General features: G+C 40.5%; 1 pseudogene across 1 annotated transcript; it reads left to right on the plus strand.

The window, feature by feature from the left end:
* Positions 1-10043: 10043 nt before the first annotated feature.
* On the plus strand, positions 10044-22882 carry LOC147616200 (uncharacterized; annotated as a pseudogene). The gene is made up of 6 exons (XR_015262697.1): positions 10044-10203; positions 10614-10736; positions 11201-11266; positions 11357-11556; positions 12314-12427; positions 22445-22882. The product of XR_015262697.1 is annotated as an uncharacterized LOC147616200 (transcript).
* The last annotated feature ends 3357 nt before the right edge of the window (positions 22883-26239 follow it).

A 26239-nucleotide genomic window follows, 5' to 3' on the forward strand; every position in this document is an offset into this window, starting at 1 on the left:
GCATGCACCATGAACCCAATGTGCCATTACCTCCACCAGTCTTGGGAACACAACCACCTCTGCCAAGGGTGACACCTCTTAATTAAGTAAGCTTCGAGGAGCCTACTGATGATTGCCAATAATATAAGGTGGATGTCGAGCCCACCCCACACCTCTTTGAGGACCCCAACAAGCTTTATCCCGACTATTATATAGTGGATAGGAGGGGGGAGTCAAGCCAACTTGGTGCGATGGAAAGGGGATGGGAAATTAATGCAACGGGAGGAGAATGCCTCTTCAATGTTACCACCGTCAAGGTCCCCATCGAGTTTCACAATGCCCTTTAAAGTTCCCTCATCTCAACCAATCTATGCCCTCAAACATTTCACTGGCCACTTGTAATCATTGTAGCATGGATCATCAGATTAAGGACTACCCCAACAAGATTGTGGGGTGACAAGTCCACAGATAAGACCCATCATCACACTCCTAAACATGATTGGGTAAGTAATCAAACTCAAAGACAGATAATGAAAAATCTAGATCACACACTTTTGAATGATATCACCCAACTACAAGCCCAAAAGCAACATGTTCTCGAGCAACAATCTATGGCCTCGATAGTAGAGTTTAAGAAGAAGAAGGGCCATAAGAGAAAAAAGTCAGTTCATAATGGAAAAATGAAGAAAACCAAAAAGATAAATCTTGGAACGCCTCAAGAGCTAGTCTTCGTTATGGACCTAGATGAGGACTTAAACTCCTTGGACACAAGGGCTGATTCTGAACTTGGTAGGGAAATACCACCCGAAAGCAAGAGTTCAAGAAAGGAGGCTGCATGGGAGCATGTAATTCTTGAAAATAAATCACACAAGACAAAACTTAGCTCTTATCTTGACCCTTTGAAAGAGATTGAACAAGTTCAATAATTTAATGATTTAGAAACAAAAACACAAGAGGAGCTTAAACCAAATCCCAAGCAAGTGAGAGTCTCGGATACTATACACCATAGTACCTTAACATCTACTACTAAGATTCACAAACCTCTAGATGTGCTGAGTGTCAACATGGAAGAGACCAAGGCCTCCACCTCTCATAGTTTGATCTCTGATTGGTTCAAGGGACAACTACCATGAGGAAACCCTAAGCTCGTCTTGGAGATGTATTTTCCAATCTCATTGACACCTTTTTATGAAAAGGAGTTCATGAGTTTGCCATGAATATCCCCAAATTATTAGATTTTATGGCCTCACAAACAAGTATAACTATAACCACTTGTTGATTACGTGGAGATCATGAATTGTTTGAAGTGATGAGAGCTCTCCTTAATGGAGAACTCAATGTAGAATTACCACCATTTACTAACATGCATAAGACACGTGCCCACTATACAATGGAGACACCTCAAGTTGTGCCCAAATCAATAGTCCTAGTGAGAGAAGAAAATGCCAACGCTAGGTTAAAATTCCATTTAACAAACAAGGACAATACTTTGAAGGTGATGAGTCTAACACACTACTACCAGTCACCGCAAAGGGCATCACAGTAATAGGAGTCCTAGATGGTAGTGTAGAAGTGAGCATAATCACTAAGAAATGATGGGAGAAGATGGCCAAGCCACGTCTAGAAGTCTCAAATATCATTATCAAGATGGCTGATGAAACTGGCGACGTATTGGGATGTTATGAGATTTAAAGATCAAGGTTTTTAAGCATCGAGTTAAACATACCTTCATTGTTATGGATTTTTCCAAATAACCCGAATCATATAAAATGATCTTAGAACATCCCTTCATGAGATAGGAAAATATGATACATGACTAGTATAAGAACTATGTATGCCTCTAATTCGATGATTCCATTGTCAAGGTGAGGTGTTAAGAGGATGAATTCATGGAATATTTTATATACCTTCATTGTTATGGACTTTTCCAAATAACCCGAATCATATAAAATGATCTTAGAACATCCCTTCATGAGATAGGAAAATATGGACATGACTAGTATAAGAACTATGTATGCCTCTAATTTGATGATTCCATTGTCAGGGTGAGGTGTTAAGAGGATGAATTCATGGAATATTTTATATATTCTCATGTTGTGTAAATTATGGATTCTTAAAAGAATTCATGAAATATTTATATTCCCAAGTTTATGTGTTATGAATTCTCCTAGATGGATTTAGATTGGGATGCCTTTCTAACCCGGGCGATCGTAGCTTACTTTATGTGTACATGGGTGAATTTGTACATACGTGGAAAGTATTGGTTGCACCGTCTTGTTGATATGAAATTTTACATGTATGATTATTTTAATCAATTAATTTATTAATTGATTGGTTAGTTGATACAAGTGGAAATCATTGGATGGGATAACGGAGGCGAGCTAGCGAGATCACGAAATATACTTTGAAATGATAAATTTTGAATATCAACAAATAATATTTGATTTTGTGACAAGCGTTATTAATTTATTTGGATGCTATTTATATTTATTGACAATGTATATATGTTAATTGAGACATGTGAAAACTCTCTAGTGCATATTTAATTTTCAAGACGTGCACTTTTATAAGGTTCAAGGCTCACATCTATTTTTAAGAGGAAGCCTAGCTTGCATGTTCAAGAAAGCTATTTCTGAAGCAAGCCACTTTTGAGAATACTATTCTTGAGGAAGTCAACATTTTTGAGCCCCAAAGGCTAGCATGAAATACATTTAAGTAAACCAAGAGGAAGCGTGGCTAACTCTTGTGTGGGGGCAGATTAGACCCAATCTTGAGTATTGAGTATATTGTTTTGTTCTATTATTTTCTAATATTTTATTCATTGCAATCATATTTATGGGTTCAAGTCAACCTCCCACAATAGTGGTATCATAGCCATTTGATTGCAATTGATTGAAGCCGTGTGAAGAGCTAGTGGATAAAGAAAGAGGTGGAATAGCTTGGCCTAAGGTAAAAATTTTCATTCAAAGCATACAAAAGCTGAAGGTTTTTCAAGAAGCTTAATTTATGCCCAATGGGTAACAAAAACCCATAATTCTTCTACCCAATGGTCCATTCAAAGTGAAAAACCACTTGTCCATTTTGAAAACCACTTTCAAAACCATTTTAAATCCATGCCAACCATCTTTTTGTTGCTAATCTCTCATGAATTTCCCTCATCTTGGAGGCTTGTAAACCACCCTCAGCGTGTTTTCTGGTTTTAATTCGTCTTCTCCAACTCTCCAACGACTTATTCTGTAATTTTCGCCTGCGCGCTGCGCGATCCCCTCCTTCCTTTTGAAACTTGACTTATAAAGTTTATTTTTCTTTTAATTTTTTAAAATTTATTTAATTACTCTCTCTCTCTCTCTCTCTCTCTCTCTCTCTCTCTCTCTCTCTCTCTCTCTCTCTCTCTCTCTCTCTCTCTCTCTCTCTCTCTCTCTCTCTCTCTCCTACGCGCCGCCGATTCCCACATCCCTGGTGCGCTGCCGGCTGTTTCCTTTTCTCCACTTTCTTGCTTAAAGCTAAGGTAAGTTTAGGTTATAGTCCCAACTGAGTTAGTGTAGTGGTCAAGCTTGTGACTTGTAACCTCTAGGTTATGAGTTCAAGTCCCACTAGGCTCTCTCATGTTATAAAGGGACACCTATGCTCGCTTGATGTGTTTGGTTGCTCGGGCTCTTACCCCTTGAACACTCGAGTGACTCCTCCTCCTCGGCGGGTGGTGGATCACCCGAGATAGGAGGATCCATATGAGACCCCTCCGCTGTTCCAGCGCTCGACTCGCGGTGGTCATGGGGGATGCCTAATTCGTGGCTCTTGCCCGATGGTACGTGGCCCTTGCCCGACCATGATAATTGGCTAATTGTTGGAAGGGGAAATCGGCTCCACCCACGGGTGTGTACGAAAAAAAAAGTTTAGGTTATATAAACATATATATATAGTTTAAATTCTTATTTTATGCTAGCCAAAAACTAAAGGTTATATATATACATATGTATACATATATGCATACATATGTATATATGTATGCATATATACATATTTATACATATGTATATATGTATAAATATATATATATATATATATATATATATATATATATATAATTGATTAAAAATAGACATCCATGTAAAATTTCATATCAATAAAACGATGCAACCAGTACTTTCCAGGTATGTACGGATTCACCCATATACGCATAAAGTAAGCTATGATTGCCTGGGTTAGAAAGGCATCCCAATCTAAACCCATCTAGAAGAATTCATAACACAAAAACCTGGGAATATAAATATTCCAATTATTCTTTTAAGATTCCATAATTTACACAACATGGAAATACATAAAATATTCCATGAATTCATCCTCATAACATGCCTCGGGGGTGACAAGTAACTCACAAAATCATCAATAATAATCATGGGCTAGAATCCCTGTAAGATAGGCGGTGAGGGCATGATCAGGTAACCATTGAGAATCTTCAATTGGGTGACTTTTATATATCTATGATAAACATTACCTTTGGTTCTTTTCGAATTCAGTCTAATTAGATGAGGGAAAGAAAAAAGTTTTAAACACATGAATATACATTAGATTATATAGTTAGAACAAATTTTTTTGTTATAACAAAATGAATCTACAATCCTCTATAAATATTGGTTTCCATGGTCACAAAGATCTTTTAATGAGGAAAGAAGGATTGTAGGAAACACAGGTTTTCAAGAAAATCTTCACGATAGATAGAGGTGTCATCTTCTATTCTATATCCGCGGATTATTCCATATTGTTCCATTAGTTGGCAAAATTGAATGTTTGAAGGTACCATAACATAACAGGATTCATGGTCATTTGCTTAAATTTTAGCCCTCTCTTCCTCAATGTTTGCCATTGAATATATTGTTTAACGCCTGGAAGACATGTGCATTGCACGTTGAAATGTAAGCGAGACGGAGGCATTCAGCCATAAGTTGTTTGGGGTAGTTGGCATGGATTTTGTGGGTTCAGATTTATCATTGTACTAATTATTATGGCAAAAAGAAAGGAAAAAAATAATTAGTCGTGTGGAAGAAATATGAAATATTATTTCCTTGATCTTACGTGTAAGTTTTCGAGAGCATGTCTGATTTGTCAAAAGCGGTATTGTTGAGATGATATGGGACTATATATTGAAAGTTTAAAAAAGAAAGAATTCTCCATAATCATTCAAATTTTGCTCTTGACTTAAACCATGATGTTCAATTAAGAAGAAGCTATATATGTGTGTGTGTGTGTGTGTGTGTGTGTGTGTGTGTGTGTGTGTTTGTGTTTGTGTGTGTGTGTGTGTGTGTGTATAATCATTCAAATTTTGCTCTTGACTTAAACCATGATGTTCAATTAAGAAGAAGCTATGTGTGTGTGTGTGTGTGTGTGTGTGTGTGTGTGTGTGTGTGTGTATAATCATTCAAATTTTGCTCTTGACTTAAACCATGATGTTCAATTAAGAAGAAGCTATATGTGTGTGTTTGTGTGTGTGTGTGTGTGTTTGTGTGGAATACATATGGTGGCTACAATCAATAGCTAGGAAACCAAAGGATCTACATGGGTTACACTTGATGGTGGTGAGGAGATCCCTAACGTTGTGCCCCTCTATGAATGATTTGGGTGCTACCTTATAGTGAATTTGAGTCCACACGGGATGACTCAAGCACAAGCACCAATGGTGAGGAGTCTGAAACATAGACTGGAAGCAACACTAACTTATAAGTTACTAACAAGTAAAATAGAGCTAACAACGTCAGGAGAAATAGTGGAAAAAAGTGAAATGGACATTGTAAGGAGTAGCTCTAAATCTGATACGGGTTCCTAATCTAAAGAAAGGGATGAAGTTTTTCAAAACACCAAGGAGCATCTCCAAAAATGGCAGAGACAGATATTCTATGCAGCCAATCATCATAGAAGGCTACAAGAAAGGACAACTGCCACCCAATGGTTGCAATATATTGGTGCATCCAATTCACTTTACAAGTTTATTGACAACAACTGGGGAGAGGAATTACAAAAAGTTACGTATTTTCCAACCACTAAGTTGATTGCCAAAATCTATGTCGCAGATGAACCAAAACTTAATCGTTCCATGAGGTGGAAGAAGAACAAAGAGTTGGCCCAGAAAGAGAGGAAAGCGGAAGCTACAGCTAAGAGCAGAAAATTAGGAGCCAACACCTAACTTGCATCCTATCCCAAAACACTATAAATCTTTTACAATCAGGGACCATAAGTTAGTGTTTGATAATGTCACACAAAAACCAACAAGTGAGGTAGAAGGAATTTATAATGGTCCTGTTTGAAGTAAAAGAGGTAGACTTGGTTGAGAACTTGGGAAAGACCCTAAGCCAGTCTTTATAACAAAAGACTCCAAATCAAGAAGCTGAACTTATTGATCTCCTCAAGGAATATAAGGATTGCTTTGCATGGACTTACCATGATATGAAGGGAGTATCCACACTGAGGTTGTGCAACACACACTCCCCATGGTACCAAACGCTAAACTTGTCCATCAACGACCTTATCCAATGAATCCAATGAATCCAAAATATGCTAGCATTGTTAAAGAAGAGATAGACAAGCTCATCAAATATGGATTCATCTATGAAATTTAACATTCGGACTGGGTGTCACCCATTGTGATTGTACCTAGTATGTGTCAATCTCAAAAAGGTCAACAAAAAAACCAGACAAGATCATTACCCCTTGTCGTATTCAGAACACGTACTTGAATAAGTAGCTGGTAAGGAAGCATATAGCTTCTTGGATGGGTATTCAGGATATAACCAAATTTCCATTGCTTTGGAGGATCAAGCAAAAACTACTTTTGTTATAGAATACGGAATTGATGCTTATAGAGTTACGCCATTTAGCTTAACAATGCACCGGCCACATTTTAATTGCTTATGAACACTACCTTTATGGATTTTCTAAGGATGTTCTTGAAGATTTCTTACATGATTTGTGTGCATTCATTTGCCATGGAAAGAGCATGTATCATGCTTAATGAAAGGTATTTAAATGATGCAGACTTTATCTCATATTTCTAAACCCATTCAAATGCCAATTCTAGATTAAACATGGAGTCATCTTAGGACATACAGTGTCCAAAAATGGGATTTCCATAGATGAGAGTCAAAACAAAATTATCTTGGAGTTACCCCCACCAACGAACTATAAGGAAGCCCAAAGGTTTATGGGAATGTAGGCTACTATAGGCGATTTATCCTCTTCTATGCCAAGATTGCATGTCCCTTATTCAGGCTTCTCATTATATTTGAGTGGATAGAAGAATGCCAACAAGCCTATGACACGTTAAAGTAAGCTTTGGTTAGTGCTCCCATACTACGAGTACCAAACTGGGATGTTATCTTCCATGTGCATATTGATGCTTCTAACTTTGTAATTGGATGGTCCTAGCTTAGCTAAGTGAACACAAACTAGACTACCCTATAAGTTTTGCCAGTCGATAGTTATGCGAGGTTGAGTACCACCACAAATTGTGATTATTTAGGAATGGTATATGCCGTGAAGAAATTCCGACATTACCTTCTAGCTAATAAATTTGTTTTTTATGTTGATCATCAAGCCTTGCTATACCTTGTCAACAAACCATGCTCCAAAGTAAGAATCACTAGGTGATGTCGATTCTTCTCTAGTTTGATTTCACAGTGGTAAGAACTGGCAAGAAACCATGGATAATCTACTTGATGCTACATTGTTTAAAGTTAAGGCCATACCAAAGTGGAGTGAGAGAATCGTTAACTTTCTAGCTAATGGTTTTTTAAAGGCAAAGAAGTTAAGGAAAGATATAGTAAGGAAGTTGCTTAAAGAAGCAGAACCTTACCAATTGATTGTTGGAACTCTAGACGAGGTAAGGATGACATATTAAGATGCTGCCCCAAGGAGGATGAATACTTATACATCATCGAATAAGCACACCAAGGGGTAGCTTGTGTGTGGACACTGCGTAGGAGATGTTACAACAAGAAAAATACTCCAATCGGTGTATTGGTGGGCCACGCTCTTCAAGGACTGTGCACTATTTGTCAAAGGATGTGATGAGTGCCAACTCTTTTATGCTAAAACACAAAAGAAGGACATGATGCCCTTGAACCCTATTAAAGTTATAGAACCCTTTATGAAATAGGGCATTGATTTTGTGGGACCCATTAGTCCAGCTGATGTACACCCAAGTAAGGTACATTTTAATAGCTACAGACTATTTTACGAAATGGGTTGATGCAAGAGCTTCAAGAAAGGTGGATGTTGTGGCTATAGCTAAATTTCTTTATGAGAATATCATTACCCACTTTGGTTGTTCTTTTGAGCTCGTGAGAGTGGAGTGACCAATGGAAACACTTTATAAATGATGCAATTCATCATCTCACCACAACTTTCATGATCTCACACCGCAAGTCCACACCATACTGCTCGCAAGCAAATGGTTAAGCTGAGAGTGCCAATAAAGTCTTCATTTCCATATTAGCAAAAACTGCTGAAGCTCGATGTAATGGTTGGGAATTCAAGCTCACAGCAGCTTTATGGGCTTATCGAGCCTCTTACAAAGTTGCAATTGGTTGCACATCGTTTAAGATGGTATTTGGGGTTGAGGCGGTAATGCAATGGGAATTCATGATATCCAACTTAATGGTGGTATAGTAAACTAAGAAACTCGAGGGTAACATGTTGGCTGATCGGTTGTTCATTCTTGGATGACTAGAAGAAGAAAGACAAATTGCAGCATGGAACATGTTAACAGAAAAGGATTGATGAAAAAAGTGGTTTGATAATAATCTCAAGGATAAGGAAATCAATGAGGGAGACCTTGTACTTACGTACGGAGCTCGATGGGGTAAAAAAACTAAAGTATACCGGTAACTGTAGTAGAAGTATTCTTCTTCGTCATCATTTATCCCGATTGAAATATTCTTTGATTTTCTTGGACAATTCGATGTGATATGTCCAATGTTGTTACACTTGAAACACTTATTTGAATCATCTTTCTTAGCATGTTGAGAATCATCAACACCTATGTTTTTAGCATTGAGGGGTCTATCGAATGGTTTTAAGAGGTTCTAGGCTTCAGAAACTTTGATGTAGAGAGTTGAGGTGTCATTGGTTCCTTTAGAATTCCATTTTTCCTTTCACAATTTATCGCTAAGGAAATAGCCGAGTTAAGAGTGCGATCGAAACATGTTCACTTCTGATCGAATTGTGGGTTTCAAACCTGCTATGAACTTCTTCTTTGATCCTTGCTATGAACTTTCTGGATTATTTGTATTTGTAACCAGGTCTACCAAAATCTATCCACATAAGCGGACATATTCTCCTTCTTAAGCTATCGGAAGATGGAGTCTATAGCCCTAGCTTTGTATTGTGAGCGTAAAAATCCTTCTTGATGAGCGTCTGAGGATTCATGATAAATTTGCTCTTAAATGGTTGGGGGTAGAGGATTCATGATAAAAAAGAGAGATGTAGATAGATTAAAGGTGCAAATTTTAAATGAAGAAATAAAATCGATGAAATACTTAGCTTTTATCCGCAACTTGTAAGAAGTCGAAAGCTCATTCAACTCGTGTTGTGAGAAGAAAAATCCCCCTCCTATGTGATTCATAGACACAAATTGGCTCCATGGAGAAGCCCCCCTGTCTACCTCTGTGAGAGATAGAGCCCTTGCTTGACCACCACTGCCTTTAGAAGGAATTGCTAGAGAGAGGATAGTGCCCTTGCTTGACCACCGCCACCTCCACAGAGAGAGAGAGAGAGAGAGAGAGAGAGAGAGAGAGAGAGAGAGAGAGAGAGAGGCCACGTGTTGCTCTAATTTTCTCAGCATGTGTTGCTTTAACTAGACATACCCACCCCACTACCACATATCAAAAACGCACACCTCATTAAAGAGAGATTACAAAAAAGAATCATTAAAATCTAATCATAAAAAAAAAGAAAATCTAATTATCCCAAAAATCTAATCATTAAAAAAGTATTTGAGATACCTAAAACTTTAATAAAATTTTAAATCGCGCAAGAACTTAACGACGTTTATTCCGGTTGACGTGACACGTCCCCTTTATAGACGAGTTTGCCCTGACCTATATCATATTTTTACGAACGTCCACGAGGGCGCGCGGAAGAGAGAGAGAGATGGAAGGCGTGGCGATGGCGACGGAGAAGAGTGCGGAGGAGCTGCAGCGCGAGATCGACGAGCTCTACCGTCGGCAGCGAGAGGTTAGGCACCGCCTGCCTCACTGTTTTTTAAAATAAAAATTTGGGCTTTGGATTTCGTGGAATTTGCAGCCATTTACCATTTGTTTTCCCCGCCATCGCTCAGAGAAACGCTTGTTGTCATGCTTTTCAAGCCATCGTTTGAGGGCATGCTTAGACATTACCACCAAGCTAGAGTTTTTCTTGACCTAATCACCAAGCAGGTTGTGCGTTTGACATTAAGTGAGGGTGTGCTTGTTTGGTATTGACCTTACTCTTCGGTCGGACAGAAGATTCTTTAATCTTGTTTTAGGGCCTTTATTTCTGTACATTGTGGCATGCTGCCAGAGAGTTGGCTTGTCAAAAGCAGGGTAATGTCTCCCTTTTACTGTTTCTGTCCCCTAACTCTTTCCGTTTGTAACCGTGTTTGAAAGATTACTGAAAGGTTGAGGGATCCAAGGGGACTAAGGAAGGGCACTGCTTTCGGAGCCAATGCGCGGAATGCCTCCGCAGGCGGAGTAAGGCATATAGGTCTGCAGCGAGGTGTTGTACGCAAGGTAAGATTGCATGCATTTTCTAATCCGACACTTTTGAGCATGCATATAACACGTTGACATCATAAGAAAGACAAGTATTTAGATGCAATGAAATTAGATTTATCATAATATGTTGGCGAGATGTGATTTAATTAGATTGATTTCTTAATATATAATTAGTTCCCTAAGAAAAGGATGAGTGTTCATGCACAAATAAACTCATAACGGACCTACAATTAATGCTATTAGCTCTAATGTACATGTACACACGTATAGAAACACACATACTACATACTTTATACAGAATTATCAATTCTTCTTAGGTGCATATCAAGGCAAACCAAATAATCTTTCATGTTCAGAGCGTGATTTGGTATTCTAGAGATTTTATCTTTTCCGTACTGTCTTCATTATTCCTTGTCATCAGCAAACATCTATTCACTTAGAGTTTTTACACCTTGTTATGTTACTGGTCATAATTTCAGCCAGATGACCTTCTGCCAGAAGATCAGCCACAGGCAAAGAAGAGGATTTCCTCCACTGTAGTTAAGGTATATACCATGCACCTTGGGCTGACATGGCATGTCTGATGAGCATTTTGAAACCTGTGAAGGAGCTGATTGATCTTTAAGTTGTGCCAGGTAAATGATGAGCAGTCTGTGAAAGCTGATATTGAGAAACCAAATGAACAATCAGGAAAGATTGTAGCAGAGAAAAGACAGGGTGAATCTCCATCCCAAGCAGCGGGTGAAATTGAGTTTGAGGAGGGTGAAATCAATGGCAGCAGGCCAAGCTCCGGCTCCCTTTTTTAGCCAGGAGAGACTACAGAAGAGGCAGCAAGGTGCGTGGCACTTGATTGGTCAAGATTTTGTGACACAGTTTTATTTGTATGTGAACTTATGGGAATTGTGTTTGTTTGTGAGTTTGAGTGGCTTAGATACATGTAATGACCAATTTCTTAATCTTATTCATTTGGCTGTGATTGACATGGTTAGTATTGGGAAAATATTTATGAAATGTTGGTGAGGCATCATGAGCTCAGTATGCTGCTCCACATAAGCTGCATCTTCCATCAACTCACGTTGCCTTGACATAGAGTGGTCATCAGCACATTCTGCTAGGAGTAAACCTGGACTTATCATTGGTGTGCAATAGGTCTGCAATAAAGTTAGTTGTGTGTGATGTACACGAAGCATCAGCGTGTGTATAAGACACTTGCAGAGTATATGCTGCAACAGAGATGTAGTCCGCATATTTTGTTTGGGAATATGGGTGGAAGTCCATTGGCTGTGCAAACTGCTAGGTGTGTCTTTTTACATGTTTGTGCATTACAAATGAGAGATGCGAAGATCAAGCCTATGCTTTATTAAATTGGTGACATCACTCTTTTGTGGGAGTACCTTGGATTTGGGTTGGGGGTGTGTGCCCCCATCTGTATGCTGACTATATGTAAAATTGTTATCTTCATAAATTTACTATTGTTAGCAAATATAGGCATACATTGTTTACTGTAGACACATAGAGGTGGCATGCATATGCTTGTCTTGATTTGTCAATGAAATGTTTGATGATAACCAGGGTACTTTGGCATGGTCCAGGAATCTGATCTGAACCTGGTTGAGCCTGCACCAAGAGTATTAACCAAAGAGGAAAATCCAAGCCTGGCTAAGCGAAATCGAAGGATGTTTGGTGCACTATTGGGAACTCTCCAGGTCGGTTTTAATTTGTTAAGTGTGCTAATGCTATAGTTGTGAAGGTGCAACTGCTTTTGCATCGTTTCTAATCTTGTAAAGTATGCTCTTGTATTAGTGCTCGATTAGAAGTTTTCATATTTAGTTGAACACCTTAATTGGTGGTGTAAAATGCTCGTGTCTATGTGCTAGGGTTTGAGAGTAAGCTGCAACAGAATCAACACATAGAGCACACACGAGTCCTAAAACTACTGTTATGTATTATGTACAAGAAGCAACTAATACAACTGAAATTCAAATGATGGCTGAGAATGAAGACGTCAAATCACAGCCCCCACACCCAGCTGAATTGCAAAGAAATGCTTTGTAGGTTTTAATCATTGAGAAACTACAGATGATTTTGTTGATTTCCCTATGTACATATATATATATATATGTGTGTGTGTGTGTGTGTGTGCATCAATATGCTGGTCGGCCACTTCTTATGATGTTGGCTTGTAAACAGGATTGCCCATGGCTTGGTTTCTCTGGCTGATTTGCAACATGGCACATGCACGTGTCCCAAGGCTTGTGACTCAGACTGGCCAACCTATACCTTAGGTGAGGCATGTCACATTCTCCCCCACGTGCATTGCAGTGGCCCTCATTTGCATGATGTACGAATAAAGTGCTCTTTCATAGAAGGAAAAGATCCAAGCAAAGCTCATCCATGGTTTGCAAGATCCCGAATGCTGCCATGCCACTTTGTGTTTAGCGCGAAGGCTTACTTTTTGTCCCCGCCATGTTAGCAGAAAGATCTCGAAGAAACCTGTGGATGACAAACTCTTGTTTATCCAACTGTCCATGAAGAAACGGTGCAGGCTGCTGAGTATCACCTGGTAGCCCATGGGAAGAACACTCCAGAGAAAGGCTTGATAAAACTTTGCTATCGCCACTCCAACCACTAATGCGTCAACTTAGATCGATAACAATATTTGCGTGCACCATTTTCAACGCACCTTGAAGGAAGAAAGCAAAACTAAGAACAAAACTCCCTAGAAGAGCTGCACCAAAAATACAAGAAAGAACCCAAATAGTAGTAGAATCAACACACAAAGCACACACGAGTCCTAAAATTAATGTTATGTATTATGTATAACACAACTGAAATTCAAGTACAAATGATAGTTGAGAATGAAGATGCCAAATCACAGCCCACACACTATTGCCAATCTCTTGGACCTGCCTGTAATGCAAGGAAACGCTGGAGTCTAATCATTGAGAAATTGCATATGATTCTGGCAATTTCCCTACATTCGTATATATATGCATCAATATGCTGGTGAGCCACTTCTTATGTTGTCGATGTGTAAAGCGGAGTGGCTTTGACTGCCGCATGGCACTTACTTGTTCGAGGCATGCTCGACTCTTGTCCAAAATCGGCCGACCTATACCATGGGTGAGGTGTGTCACAAGTGGCTTCTAGTTTGAGAATCTTGACAGATAGAGATGCACAAATTCATAGTGTGCTCGTTTCTTACAGAAGGTTGTCTTGGGGATGTCCCCCTCAACAATTCTCACCTGGTGGTACCCACTCTTCAAATTTGTGTTTCGAGAACACCTTAGCTCCATTCAGTCTCTCGAGAATATAATCTATTCGAGGCATCGGGAATCTACTCTTGATAGTCAGCTTATTGAGTGCACAATAATTGACACACAAACGAAAAGACTCATCTTTCTTCTTGATAAACAGGATCGGTGCTACAAATGGCGACATGCTGGGGCGGATGAAGTCAGATTGCAACAATTCTTGGAGTTGGTGGTCCAACCCCAATTCCATTGCCTTGGAAAGGCGATATGGAAACTTGCTCGGGGGTTCCGAGCCTGGGAGGAGATCGATCTTGTGGTCCTCCGGTCTGGACGGGGGGAGCTGGGGAGGGCGATTGTCTCGAAGAAAAATCTTCTAGAACTTTTCATGGAGAGCCAAATACTTCTCGGAAGCATTGGCCACCGTCTCGGCAGTTTGGATGTATATCATCGCATGATGTGTGCCTTTCTTGATTGCTCGTTTAGCCTTCAAGTGGCTTATGAGCGAAAAGCTCGGAATTCTTGGCTCACACTTAATGGTCATTAGGGCGTTTTACACATTCCGACTAATTTGGAAAGTGTGCTTGTCCCACTTAACATCCGGAAGGAACTTGTGAAACCATTGAATGTCCAATATTATGTCTGCTCCTACAAGAGGGACACCCATAAAATCACGCACAAATTCTATGCCCTGAACAACTAATGTAGCACCTAGAGCTTCATACTTCGTTGTCATGCATGTGCTAAAACCCTTAACTTGCTTGTCTACCGAAGTCGAGACGAAACGGGCACGTCGAGCAGGCTGTTCCATGACCACGTCCTCCGTGCTGCCGCTGTCAAACAAGACGACGACTCTCTGGCCACCTATGTTCTTGAGCAATTCGTTGCGCTCATACTCCTGGTCATGGGCGTCTTTCTGCTCATCTTCGAGCTCTCGGTTAATGATTGCTCCAATTGAAGCATTGGTGTTAAAACCCTAAGATCTCTCTAGATAATTGTTATGCATAAAACATGCATAAATCAGGCATAAACTCAACCACCCAACCACCCCCGAGCCCAAGGGATACACACATGAATAATGAATGAAATACATCATACCTCTACCTTGATGTCCCATACCATCAAGAGGTATAACACAATCCAATAGCATGTAGCTATAGTGTGAAATGGTAGGTGAGTAGATATGGACCTCTACACAAGAGACCATAGCATAAGCCTCCAAGCCCCCCAAGCTCCCTTGAGTGTGCCCCATGCCCCTATTATATAGGAGGGCCCTCAAGTGACTCTTGACTTTCCATTCCTCATGTGTGACCCTTGGATGCCTGACCCTAACCTTAAACCTTAAGGTTAGTCCTAACCCATGCTCCACTAGAGCTTGTTCCCATGCTCCCATGCTCACAAGCCTAATGTGGGTTAGCCTCCTAGTATATGCACACATAATGTGTATATAACATAGCACACATAATGTACATATAACATACTTCCCCTCTCTCAAAACATTGCACTCTTGCAATGAAAAGAAGGAGAACTGCGCTGAACAATCTCAACCGACTCCCAAGTCGAATTCACAATTTCCCTATCTTTCCACCTAATTTTAACCTCAGAGATTAGTCAACTACAAAGTTTCCTTTCCCTGAATTCAAGTACCTTATCAGGTTCATGTGGAACATAGGATAATTCATCGACTTCAACGAGTTCTTGAGGAGTAACTGTGTCATCCTCACCTCCCAGTTTCCCTTTCAATCTATCGATATGAAAGACTGGATGAACCCTAACAATTGGAGGTAGTCTTAGTTCATATGCAACCGTGCCAATCCGATATATATCTCGAAATGGACCACAATATCTAGGAGATAAATTCGAGCATTTTTCCATTGACAAAGTCTGAAAATCTTTAGGAACATTAAAATAAACCAACGCTCCTGGTTCAAAAGACCGAGATGAGCGTCCCCTATCAGCATAAAACCGTGCCCTATCATGAGCACTCCTGATAGAATCCCGAGCTTCGGTCAGAATTTCCTACATATCACGCAAGAAATCCCTCGATGCATCAAGCTCGATGTCCTTAAGACTGACATCAATAGGTGCCCTGGGTTAATACCCATACATAAGTATGCACGGACTAAAAAATAATAGCCGTAAATTTAGAACTGTTATAGGCAAATTCCATCATTGGAAGATATTTCCTAATATGATGATTTTCTAGAGACATATGCACAAAGCATATACACTATAATCTGATTCATACACTCTGTTTGCCCATCAGACTGCTGCGGATGATCAGAACAATTCACATTCAAAGTAACTTTTTCGTTGTAAACCTTTCGGAATAAAGTAGGAAAGCATGGCATTATAACAGCAGAAACCAGGGATTCATCGGCGCCCCGACATACCTACATCTGCATATGGAATAATCGACGTCTCGAGTTACCCATATCAACATAGAGTCATCAACGTCTCGATGAGACACATATGTCCATCCGTAAACCTATCAGGTTGATTGTGTAAATCACCTAAATTACGGAACTAGAGAAAGAAATGCCAACAAAGGAAGAATCCAAATTTCCTTATCCGAACACAACAAGATAAACTTGTTTGAACTCTAAAGAAAGAGATTTCAACAAGTGAAAATGCCGATGAGATTACCCTCATCAAAACATGCAGGCTATAGATAAAAGAAATTTATCTAGAGAATGCCCACACTATAACTTCTAGTGAATTTAGAAAATAAGATTGTCTATGAATGTTGAGGTCAACATGCTAAGTGATGTAAGCAAAGCAACAATCTTGAGCCCAAATTATCCCATAAGATAATATATGTGAGGGATCCCTAGCGTCCCATACCACCATGATACCACCCATACATACCTTAACAATTTGAAACTCCCTAGTATGCCGTCTAGGAAAATATGAATAAAATCCTGTATAAAAGGAATAAGATGGCCTTATCCAGACTTTCACATACTAAACCTGTCTCCATATACTTGAGACTACATCAAGGAATAAATCCTTCTGAGTACATCATTAGAAAAGAAATTGAATTATTGGCGCCTTTCTAATGATAACTACCCAAAACATAATAAAGTTAGGATAGAAAAATAACTCACCTAGATATATAAGCAACTAGGTATCCGAGTTGGAATATATACAAGAGTATAAGAAATATACTCCAAAATTATGTGCAAAGAACGAAGGTAAATGCTACCTTCAAAGCACATGTAAATATTCAAAAGATCAAAAGATCCTTATAAAACCATGGATAAAAGCATAAAAGCTCCTTAAATCCATAAAAACCATAGTTGATCATAAAAGTCAATGCATACCATCTAATGGACATAAATCATGCCAAAAGAAGCATTTAAATTGGTGGCCAACTCATCAATCCGGAGTATATGAACATTGTGTTGTTCAAATAAAACTCCAAAGTAAGAAAGTGAAACACATGTGTGTAGCACTCAATAAAAAACCCCTAGACACAAGTGATCTAGGCAGAACCTGATGAGTCCATATAAAACTTGGAAAATATCCAATAAAAATCCACCAAAACAAACCGATCAACTAACCCATGATAGAGGCTTAAAAATTAAGCACAAACCACACTTAAATAAGTGCAAAATAAATTATCATGGAAAAGTGTCAAAGGTGAAACACACTTTGAACGAAAATTATAGCCATCAAGAGAAATTAAGGAACATGTCCAAAAAGAATGGCTAAAAAATGGTAAAAAATCATGAATACATCGTTTAGAATTAATCCAAACATAAATATCCATTAATACGAGATATAATCGTATTAATAATATGCGAATAACACGCATCTATCTAATGTCAGTACGAGAAAACATACTTCAACATTAAATAACCCTCAAAAATATTAAATTCTCGAGAAAAAGAATTTATCATGATTTTTTTCTAATTTTCCGTAATTTATAGGGCCTCAAAATATAATAATTTTGAATTCCACCAAACCTATCTCATGGCATTCCAAACCTATATTTTTCCAGAAAATTTTTAGCAATTGAATTTGCTGAAATACCATTGATATTTAAAAAATACCAATTTTTAGGATTTCTAAATATAATATCTAGAATATTCCTAATTTTCCCTGAGAATCCCATCGTTCACGAAATTTCCAATTCCGCCCGACAATTCTCAAATCCAATGAAAATTTTTAATTTTAATGGATTTTTCTAATTTTCTAGTTCAAAAAATATATTTTTAAAGGAATCTGAATGGTCATGGGCGCCCGAATGGACACACCACATGCCAAACACCAACCCCACATTTACCCGAAATTTAAAATAACCTTTGTCTAATTTTCCACTAATTTTCAGGAATTTTTTGAAATTTTTAATCAACCCCGAACGCATTTAGAATACGAACGGTCAAAAAATTTCGGAATTCCAACGGTTTTCCCGGAATACGGAAAGCCAAAAGTTTTGGGAAAATGAAAAGACAAAAAAAAAAATCGGAATGTGAAAGGTCAAAGGTTTCCGGAATACGGAAGGTCAAAAGTTTTTCCGGAATTCGGAAAGCCAAAAGGTTTCGGGAAAACGGAAAGCCAAAGGTTTTCCGGAAGATGAAAAGCCAAAATTTTTTCAATAAGAAAATTCCAGGAATTTTTCAGAGATTTTTTTACCTCAAATTCCAAATTTTCTGAATTTTTCAGGCTTTTTTTTCAAGCTTTTTTCCTTGAAAAATATCAAAAAACTCTTTTTTTAAAATAAAAAACTCATTTTTAAAAAAAAATGAAAAAAATAAGCTTTTTAGCTTATAACTTGGTTTTGATTTTTTAGGGGGGGGGGGCGTTTTTTTCCGCCCGGCTGCAGCGCAGCCCCCCCCCCCCTCCCGTCGCGTCGCCTGCGCAAGAGCTTGTGAGAGAGAGAGGGACTCTCTCTTCTCCCCTCTCTCCTCTCTTTCCTCTCCAAATCCATCTTACTCCTCCAATCTCTCCTCTGTTAACCACAGGGAGATTAACTTAATCTTAATTAAGATTTTTAATTAAACTCCTAATCATAATTAACATTAATTATGATTAATGTTTAATTTAAAAATTTCCTTTTTAAGAGAAATTTCATGAAAAAATGAAAGAAATATCAGATTTCAGAGGCGGAGAGGACCCCACGCACACGGGAGAGCAATTTATGCATCAACACGCTGTCCCCTACTGAATTTCAGTAGAAATTGACAGAAATTTGATCGCATTCCCGCGGAAAAAACCCGCAAAAAATGTATAAAAATACATTTTAAATCATAAAAATGCTCAAAAAACTCCTAAAAAATCAGGAAAAAATTTCTAAAATTTCTAGAAATTCAGGGAATCCATCCTACAAAAATATCCACCATAAACTTTATGGTATTTTTGTAAAAAATTTCATTAATGCTCGATTTTAACCATAAAAAATAGGGAAAAATAGCATTAACTCACGGTATTCCCCCGCAACGTCGATTCGTCCATTGAATTGAAGTACCACACGTTCCAATCACCATAACGATGATCCATGTGCATTTCATCAACACAAATCAACAAAAGATAACATTTTATTAGTAAATATTAAAATTTACTAAAAAAAATCAACAATTAAATAGAGATTGCTCTGATACCACTGTTAAAACCCTAAGATCTCTCTAGATAATTGTTATGCATAAAACATGCATAAATCAGGCATAAACTCAACCACCCAACCACCCCCGAGCCCAAGGGATACACACATGAATAATGAATGAAATACATCATACCTCTACCTTGATGTCCCATACCATCAAGAGGTATAACACAATCCAATAGCATGTAGCTATAGTGTGAAATGGTAGGTGAGTAGATATGGACCTCTACACAAGAGACCATAGCATAAGCCTCCAAGCCCCCCAAGCTCCCTTGAGTGTGCCCCATGCCCCTATTATATAGGAGGGCCCTCAAGTGACTCTTGACTTTCCATTCCTCATGTGTGACCCTTGGATGCCTGACCCTAACCTTAAACCTTAAGGTTAGTCCTAACCCATGCTCCACTAGAGCTTGTTCCCATGCTCCCATGCTCACAAGCCTAATGTGGGTTAGCCTCCTAGTATATGCACACATAATGTGTATATAACATAGCACACATAATGTACATATAACAATTGGGATTTGAAGAACTAGGAGCAACCACTGGGGTCTGTGTGGGAGCTGGGCTCACTACGGAAGCGTGGAGGTTGAGGCGGCGGTCTTTGGAGCGGTAGTCTTCTTAGGACACTCGTGAGAAGTGTCCTTTTGTATGACAAAAGAAACACCTACCCTCCTTCTTGTAGTGAGCAATCTCCTCAGCACTCAACTTGCCACCAGTCTTGCTTGCCTCCGCTTTCTGGTCTGGAGTAAGCTTGGACGCATTGGTCGAGTTCTTGGAGCAAGAGGCTCCCGTGCTTTGTCAGACCTCTTCTGGTTCTAGCCTTTCCCTCCCGAGGTGGTAACCCTGGGAGTAGCCGGTTGGGAAGTCTTGGGCTTGCCACCATTGTGCTTCATTTCAGTACTCTGCGCAAGCGAGAGTGCGTCTTTGAAGGTGGTTGGCCTAAACATACGCATCTCCCACTGGATTTGCGTGTCAAGGCCATACAGAAATTGCCCTTTCTTGTTTGTATCAGATAAGCCTAATTGCAAACATAAGTTCGAAATTCTGTTGGCAAACTGAAGGACTGGTTGCGCGTTCTGACGCGCTTCCTTGAACTCGTCTTCGAGTCGCTCAAGGTAATGGGGTGGTAGAAACCGTTGCTTAAGGTTACGGACAAACTCGTCCCAAACATAAGCTGCCATAGCTAATCTGGTGTGGGCATGAGCCCACTGGGTCCACCAAGGAATGGCCTCACCCTCCAAGTACCAACTGGCTAAGATCACTCTGTCAATATCATTCTCTCTAACTGCGGCAAAGTAAGCTTCAAATTGATGCAACCATGAATAAAGAGTTGTGGGGTCAAGTTTACCATTATACTTACTGAAGTTCATTTTCACGGGAAAAATGATTCGAGGAAGCCGTTGGTGTCAATTTTGCGTCCAAAGCCGCAAGGTAACGCTCATGTTCCACTCGTTGCATGGCTTCGGGATCTTCGCGTTGTCGGATCTCCAATGCACGCATCTGCAACTCGAGCATCGAACTCGGCTGCGGTCGTGACCCTTTGAGAGGGTCCCTGTGTAGAGGATTTGGAATCTGGGATACGCGAGAGGGAGGAGGAGATGGAAAACGCGGCGCTGGAGAACGAGTGCGCTCTTCCAGAGCCAGTATGTGCGCTTCTCTTCCAACTTGGTACTCTGGTCTGCGATTGCTCGCATCATCTGTTGGAACATCTCTTTAACACTCATGCCTGATGCCCTAGCTGGGTTGCCTGGTGCACTTTGGTCCCAAGATTCTTGGTCTCTCTCGTCGTTGAAGCTTGCCATAGCAGGAAAATGCACCTCCTTTCCGGAGCGCAATCTGACCATCCACTATGTGTGTGGGAGGCTTCCGGAGGCTGAAAACCAACCGTCCTTTGAGGGACAAGAGTCACTCCGAAAGGAGTGGTCCACCGGAGTCTGAAAACCAACCACACGTGTGAAAATTTTTTTGGTTTCTTGCTGAATCTTTACACTTGAAGTAGGCTTTGATACCAATGTAACATGCGTTGCGGAAGCGTGTTCATGATTAACACTAAGCAAAGAAGATAACGCTAATCCTATGTTTAGCAAAGACACAAAAGAGAAGGAGAGATAGAGCTAATCTATTGTATATTGCCAAAACATGCTATATATACAATGATCTTGTTGATTCACAGCTTCATGATGCATACCAAAGATCCTTGCAACCCTCTACTTGCAATCGGACAAGAGAAGCTCCTGCTGCTCCACCACTGTGTCCTTGCTGCCTTGCAGACTTTGACAAATGGATCCTCTTGATCTTTGAATGATCATTCTAATGAATGTCTAATGATCCTATTTATAGGAAAAAGGTATGAATTCGTAATCAAGTCGGTTTTGCCTATTTTACCCACAAAACATTGTCCAAAAAGTCATATTTTGTGTCCAAACTATGCCCAAAAGGTGTCCCAACCATTGGGCTATGTCTTGGGCACTTCCTGGAGCATGTAGGGTTGCAAAATTCACTCTAAATATGCCCCTTAATCTGCCCATATATTTGCTAATGAGAATATCCATGTCTATGAGCATCGGGATTAACGGATACACATGACATCGGGCATTCCGTGCACGTAGATTTTGTGACCGTTTGATTGTTGTTCATGTGCCCTGCATGGGTGTTGATAAAGCTGTTGAGAATATTGGGGATCCTTGTCTTGTGCAGTCGTCTTGTCAATTCAAAACTGTACTTTTTGTTTGTGCTTTCATGTGATTGAATTGGGTGTTTCCATGATGCATTTGGGGCATATGCCTTAGTCTACTATGCCCATTGCTATTTGACATTAGAGTTTTTGTATTACCTAGTTTAATGTGTCTTTTTTCTTTCTCTTGCAGAGATTTGTGACGGAGGATGTGCAACTCTCATCCTCAGATGCTTTCACTCGAAGATCTGACTCACTAAAGAGGGTAAGTGATCATGTAGGATGCATGGGAACACATTTAATCCAGCTGTGTGGCCTCAAAAGTCATCGATCATACAAGTTGTTGTGATGGTTTTTGTTTGCGCAAAGTCATTGTTGTTACTTTTTAGGAGTGTTTTAATATTGCTTTTTGGAGCATGCATTATTGGTAAACCTTTGGCATGCAATTGGGCAATGCTTTTTGCACCTTCTGATTGTTATCAATGCAAACACTGATTTTCTACTTAAATGAGCTTTACTCAAATGACTTAAGATGGCCTTCTGTATTTTATATTACTGTGGGCTCGTGTACCTTGCTTATGAAGCTCCCATTTAGCATACCCAGTCTATGGATGTCCCAAGTGTTAGCACATTTAGGGCTAAGATGCGACCATAAAATTTGTGTGGATAGATCTCTCTTCCTATAGGCCTGGAATTGGCTTACATGCTGGTATCTTGATCTACATCCATGGAACAATGTAAGGGGAGGTAATTGTATGCATGAGGTTTTGAGATGTTTGGACAAGGAGTTAGAGGAGTAGGGCCTTGTCTGGAAACAACACTTGAGGTGGAACATACCATTGAAAAGAAGTTGTTGGAGTCATGTTGTGAATTTGTGATTTTTACAGCCTAGCAACTCAAAAGGCTTTTTTTATATAAGTAGAGCAAATGGAATGTTGCTTGAGCAGTGACATGTTTTTAATATTAAAAAAGCACCCAAAACCCGTTTTTATTCCCAGACTAGACTTTGCAAGGCAAAGCCGTGCAGCTTTTAAGCTGTGCTGTTTTGGGTTGCTTGTTGCCCCTACTATTCAAATCCTCATTTTTTTGTGCACTTAGTGATGTATATGAATTCAGAGGGTAGCCTTGCAAGGTCCCAAGTCCATTTGGTTTTTGGTCTAGGGGGCTGCGTGTACTACTAGGCCACCCCTCTCGAGCTCACTTTTGATTTGTGCAACACTAGGGGATGTGGTTGCAAACAACTATTTGGGAGGAGCAGACCACCTTTGCAGTGCCTTGCTTGTAACATGGGTGCTTTGTGGAAACGATTTAGGATTAGTTTATCGTGATGAATCTGAAGAACTGATATATTCATATGCATGACTTATTTACAATGGATTAGAGATACTCAATGGTAGCACAACTCTTAAGCTCTCAATGACTTAATGATGAATGAATGCTATGATCCTGTGTCATGTGCACACACATGGACATGACAAATCTAAGGCTAATTGCTGATGGGCAGCAGATAAACAATAGATTAGGGCACTAGCCAGGCTCAGATATATGCAAAAGTGGCCCAACATGATCAGGACAGCAGTCAACCATGTGGATAGGAGCTTGTAGATGAAGTCAAAATAATATATATATTGGGTTTTATCATCTGTTGCTGGCCGACAGCAAGTCGTCCTGACCATGGGCAAGAAAGGAGTCTATATAAAGTCTAGGCCAGCATTCAGTCAAGGCATCTCACTCGTCATGGATAGGACCCATGACTCATGAGGTCTAGATTAGGTCTATGGTCACCTTTTTGGTAGACCAAAGGCCACATATCTTCAGTTTTGTGTACTATATAACACACTGAAAATACATGTGTGTGTGTGTGTGTGCTCATGTACCTAGATCAGATTTTGTAGTTCTAGATTTTTGTTATCTTTCTTTATTACTATTTTATACCTAGGATGATGTACCTCATGGATATGATGTAACCTTTTGGTCTCATAGGTCATTTTGGCCTTTTGAAGACGTTAATACAACTTTCTTTCTTTCTTTCTCTCACTCACTTCTCTTTGTCTTTGTTAGTGATTTGCATCAAGATTTTCCTATCTCAGTGTTTAGGGCTGAAAGAAGACACATAGCTTCCGCGCACGAAACACCCTCAGCCATAGGTATAAGGATATTGGCTCTTGGGCTTGTTGGCTGGCCAACCCTAATCTAGGGTTTTCACACCATAATAGTAATAATGTTGTCCAAACTTGGTTGCTCATCACTTGCACAAGAGTACAATCAATTGGCACAAATACCCTTACATACACATGAACCTGGCCACGCGCGATCTTTGAGCTGGCCAATGGGTATAACCATGTTATAGTTGTTAAGAGGCGTGTCTCTAACCGTTAGAGGCGCCACGTGCGATCTTTGAGCTGGCCAATGGGTATAACCATGTCATAGTTGTTAAGAGGCGTGCCTCTAACCGCTTGAGGCGCTCGAGACGCATGAGTCTTTCGAGGCGTTCGAGGCGTCTGGGCATATAGTTGATTTTTCTTAAAACCGTTTCTGGATTCTACCCGTTTCTGACCATTTGGGATTTGCCCGTTTTCGTCTGTTTGAGTCGGGGGCTATAATGGCCCCTCTAAGCTCTCAAGACTCACACACATGCTCTCTGGAGTCTCTCCCTCTCTCATACACACTCTCTTCCTTAAGGCTTAAACCTTGCTCAAGGCAGCCCCTCTCACACACACTCTCACTCTCTCTCACACACACTCTTCCTCCCTCTCTCATACACGGTCACACCCTCTCTCTGAAACCGATCCTGTCAAGTGGGAATAGACTCCGTTGGACACCCACACGCGTAATAGCACAACTTAAATATCACAATTTGAATGGACAACTTAATAACAACTGAAAATTAAAATGAAATGAAATGTTGATCAATGGACACCAGCACTGGGGCCGAAACGGGCCGACCCCCCCCTCAATATATGATATATTATTGGGAGTATTTAACAAATACAATGCTCCATGGGTTCAATGAACCAGATGATGTCCATGTACGACTGAGATGAATACAGTACCAAACAAGAGACTCGAAGTAGACGTTCGAAGGAGTGCGACCACTTGAGTGGTCAAGTCTCTACGGTCCTGTGCCTTCATTGGAATCCGCGGAGAGCGCCCCAATGGTGTTCCAGGACCACGCACAGACAGGCGCTCCCGTACTAACGCCTGGCTCTCCCGATCTCGGCACCCATGGACCGTGGTTCTCCAAAAGCTTGGACTACCCGGCACCGAACAGGTGTTAGCGGTAGAGAGAATCCTTTATCAGATTTATAACAAAATCCTTTACTCAAATCTGAATCCACTTACTTGTAGCTCGCTAATGGAAGACAAATACCCAAGGCGTCTGTGTGCAGCTACTAGAGATGGACACCAGGGCGCAGCAGCCGGTCGAGGAGCAGCAGCAACAGTTGCATGTGTAGAAGGTGTAGCCACCCGAAGAGGGGAGGCGCAGAGCCGCCTGTAGCCGTCTATGGAAGGGAGGCGCAACCACCTGCAAAGGAGGAGGAGGAGGCGCAGCCTGCTGGAGAGCAAGCGCAGTCGCCTGCAAAAGGCATAGCCGCCTGCTGAAGAGGAAGCACAGCTTGCTGGAGAGCATGCGCAACTGCCTGCAAGGGAGGAGGAGGGGGCGTAGGCGCCAGCTGAAGAGGAGGCAGCCTGCTGGTAGATCACAGCCGCTTGAGGGTGCAGAAGCCGCTTGGCTGCAGCCGCCTGTGGGGTGGCGCAGCCGCCTGCAGGGCAGAGGGAGCAGCCGCTATGGGGAGGAGACAGCCGCCTGCTGGAGAGGAAACAGCCGCCTGTTGTAGAGAAGGTACGGCCGCTTGCAAGGGAGGAGGAGCAGCCGCTGATGGAAAGGGGTACAGCCGCCTGCTGGAGGGGAGGAGGTGCAGCTTGCTGTGGAAAGGCGCAGCCACCTGTGTAGAGAGAGCAGCCCACCAGCGTGCAACAACCTGAG

This window comes from Cibotium barometz, chromosome 39, assembly GCF_041138505.1.
Source record: "Cibotium barometz isolate CiBa-2024 chromosome 39, ASM4113850v1, whole genome shotgun sequence".
In the NCBI taxonomy this organism is placed as follows: Eukaryota; Viridiplantae; Streptophyta; class Polypodiopsida; order Cyatheales; family Cibotiaceae; genus Cibotium; species Cibotium barometz.